This window comes from Medicago sativa, chromosome 8 (genome assembly GCF_051527215.1).
Source record: "Medicago sativa cultivar Bolivia chromosome 8, Bolivia_mono, whole genome shotgun sequence".
Lineage (NCBI taxonomy): Eukaryota > Viridiplantae > Streptophyta > Magnoliopsida > Fabales > Fabaceae > Medicago > Medicago sativa.
The window spans coordinates 54,974,221-54,978,321 of NC_140756.1; the positions used below are offsets into that span (position 1 = coordinate 54,974,221).

The 4,101-nt window shown below is 39.5% G+C and overlaps 1 pseudogene; it reads left to right on the forward strand.

The window, feature by feature from the left end:
• Positions 1 to 1,264: 1,264 nt before the first annotated feature.
• Positions 1,265 to 3,781, forward strand: LOC146899629 (uncharacterized; annotated as a pseudogene).
• The last annotated feature ends 320 nt before the right edge of the window (positions 3,782 to 4,101 follow it).

The window sequence follows — 4,101 nt, forward strand, 5'->3', positions numbered from 1 at the left end:
AAAGACTATAGAGCATCATGAAACAATAGCATTAACTAGGGAGAGTAGTGCAATCATTAAGAAGATACCTCCTAAGCTTAGAGATCCAGGTAGTTTTGCCATACCTTGTGTGATCGGGGATGCAACCATAGATAAAGCCATGTGTGACTTAGGAGCCAGTGTTAGCCTGTTGCCTCTATCCCTCTTTAAGAGGATGGGGATAGGAGAGTTGAAACCCACTGATTTGACATTAAAACTTGATGACCGTTCTACCATCCAACATGTCGGTTATGTTGAGGACATCCCCGTTAATATAGAAGGAATATACATCCCTGCTGATTTTATGGTAGTAGACATAGAAGAGGACGATGATTGCCCTATGATTTTAGGAAGACCCTTCCTTGCTACCGCAGGAACTATTGTTGATGTCAAACATGGTAGGATTATTTTTCAAGTCAGTGATGAAATGGCAGGATTCCAATTAGAAAATGTTATGAAAGGTCCCGATCCTCACTCTTGTGCATTGCTTAAAGATCATGATGTGAAAAAACGCTTCATAGCGTCATCTACACAACATGATCTCTTTGATCCATTCTAAGGACTCTTTCTAACCGTCAAGCTAATGACTTTAAACGAGCGCTTCGTGGGAGGCAACCCACGCATTTAAAATCTTTTGTTTTGTTTGTTTTTCTTTGTTTTAAGTTGTTTTGTAGGTAATCGTCCAAGTATGATTCAAGGAAAATGAAAAAATTTGAGGCCCCCTGAAATGAAGGTTGGCACGGCCCGTGCTAAGGCTGGCACGGCCGTGCCAGTATTTTGAAGCCAAAAACCACCAGAAGTTCCAGTAGCTTGGCACGGCCGTGCCCGACTTCTTGTTGCCTATAACCCCAATTTTACTCTTCTTCTTCATTCATTCTCAAACACAAACCTCTCTCTACCTTCAAACTTCTCTCTAAAACCTCCATAACTATCCAAACTTCAAACCTTCATATCTCCATCAAAACTTCACCAAACCAATCCAATTCTTCCCCAAATCAACTCTAAACATCATTCTAAACACAAACCAACAATCAAAAACAACTTTCATCCACTCAAACCCATAATTCACCAAAACCCTATTCTTTTTAACCTAGACCTAAAACCCACAAATTCATCACCAAACTCCACAACTAAACTCATAAACCTTACTCAAACATAAACCCCAAACCAAAACCAATCCTTTCCACCAAAAAAATTTCAAAACCCTAACCTCCACCCAACCCTCACAAAGTCAAACCTAAGGTCAATGGCTTCAAGAAGAAGTGGCAAGGAACCACCAAGGTCTTCCGGAGGACCCCCTCCAAAGAGGCAAGCACAAGTCAAGAATCATGGAATCTAGTTCAAAGACAACAAGCAAAGGGATAGGTATAAAATTCTAATCTCTAAACCCTTGCATCCTTCTCGATATCCTGATTCTCATACTTTGAATATGCTAGAGCTTGGAGATGATGTCTATAGGTTGATAGGAAAGCTAGGTTGGACTGATATATTAACACCTATGAGGGGTTATGAGAATTTCACTTATGAATTTTTAAGCTCAATTGTTTCACTAAAGATAAGTTGAATTTTGATAACCCCAACCATAGAGTTTCTTTTAGGCTAATGAATATTGATTATGATATGTCTCTTCAGCACTTTTGTGAGGCCTTAGGATTTGCAAACAAGGGGTATATCCATGATTCTTGGGATCCTAGCCTAAAGCCGGTTGACTATCAACCCGTTGTCTTTTGGGAACGTATCACCGGTCTTAGCAAATTCGTCACTAGAGCCAACAAAGCTAGCAACATTCACAACCCCGTACTTAGGTACCTTCAGAGGGTAATAACTTGCACTATTTGGGGTAGAACCGAGCTAGGTAATACTAGAAGCGATGAACTCTTCATGTTATGGGCAATGCTTTATGACCACCCCGTAAACACTTGTTTCTACATGCTTGAGTACCTTGACTTCGTCGGTACTAGACCGGCCGGTAAAGGAGAGATAGCGGTAGGAGGCATCATCACTTACGTAGCTAGGAGTTTTGGAGTGGGTGAGGATGAGGGAATCAAACCAATTGAGGGAAACAATAGGCTTAACATGGAAACCCTCATCTCTATGAACTTCATCAAGCATCATCCAACCATCCATTACCAACTCAAATTAAATGTGGCTATCTTGTGTTTACTTCCTAACCCATCTCGGACTACCACCGAGGTGGAAGAAAATTTGTTGTATGTTGATGGTGACCAGGTACATGAGGAGCAAGATCATGATGAGGGAGAAGGTACTAACTTGCACCATGATGTAGGAGAAGGTTCTAACTTGCACCATGAGGAAGAGCACCATGACCATGAAGCCGGTGAGCTAAATGAAAATCAAAGATGGGCATGGATGCATAACGAGGTTGAGAGAATAAGCACCGAACAACAAAGGCAAGGTGTTGAATTATCGGGGCTCCGGAATGATGTCCAAAGGGGCAACCGCTTGAAACAAGAGAACAATGAAATGCTCCGGAGGATGATGCAATACCTTAATCTCCAAGGTCCTCCTTATGGACCCCAATAAATTGTGAGCTTTCCTCTTCCTCTCTTCCCTTCTCTCTTCTCTCTTTCTCCTACTCTCTCTATCCCTCTTTCTGATGTAGTAATTTTGCATCAAACAAAGTAAGTATTTTAATATCGTCTCCACAGGGAGTTGCGTATATCATAAGCGTCTTCACAATAGTTCACATTAAGGTATCGAGTATAAGTTGTTTGTTTGTAAAACTATGTTCCTAAACGACATAAAAGTAAAAACGAGATGAGATCGAACTATTTCGCTTGCGGTATAAGATAACGAGCAAGCATAACAGCAGCAATCTCTCGATCGATTAACAGACTCTATCTTTATAACCAATATTATCACAATCATTTCTACAACATCCTTCGTGTCCAAAGCGACATCGTTATTTCTAAATTATCGTTTAAACATTCGTGTCCAAATCTCTTAAACGATAACAAAGTCGATCAGATAACTTAATCGACCGTGTCCAGCCTGATTAAGTATCCGAAAGCATTAAATTCTTGATTAAAAGCAATTATCAAAGGTTTACAAACTTGTCAAGAGTGATATAACTTAAGATAGTTTGTTATTCTAGTTCTAGATTCAAGAGTTCGTGTCCAAATCATCTTGAATCTCTTTGAAAGCATTAAACACAAGAATAACAACAATATTGAATCATTAAGCTAGAACCTTATACATTAAAAGATCAAAAGATTACATAATAGCTTGTTTGATTACCTCAATACTACAAGTAGATGATAGCTACACATAGACATGTATACTATGCAAGGGATGAAGAAAGATGATTCTATGTCAAGATCCTTCGTGTCCAAAGCGATCTTGAATTGAATCTACTCCTAAACACCTTGCTTTGTGTTTCTCTCTTTGAAATAGCTCTGACCTCTCTCTAGAATGTATGAAAAATATCAATGGAATAGTCAATCCTAAAAGAGAGGTAAAAAATCTATTTAAAGGGGCTGAGTTTTTACACCTACGCTAATAGCGCCAGATACGCTAATAGCGTAGTAGGTCGGCCTATTTAATGGCCAATGGAAGCTTGCCACGTTGCCCTTTCTGCCCTGCTTCGCCCAAACCACGCTATTGGCGTGGCTCTCTGGAGTCTTTACGCTAATAGCGTATCTCACGCTAATAGCGTGGTTCTTGACAGCTTGCTACGCCCCAGGTGCGCTATTGGCGTATCTTTCTGGACTTGGCATCTCTTGCTCATGCTAATAGCGTATGATACGCTAATAGCGTATTTCTTTGAATTTTGACATTTCTTGTTCCTTGCTTGTATTTTCTTGCACAAAAAGGGTAGAATAAGGTTCAAAAGCATAAATGACATATTTGCATAATATTTGGAGTTTTCCATGGAGAATCTTGCAAAACAAGTCACTAAAATGCCTAAACTACCAATGAAATATATCACTTTTAAACACTTATCAAACTCTCCCCAACTTGGCTTTTTGTTTGTCCTCAAACAAATCAATTGAAAAGGAAACTAACAAGGCTTTGGACAAGGTTCTTAACATGGTGTCAAACAATTCAAAACAAAAATTTAAA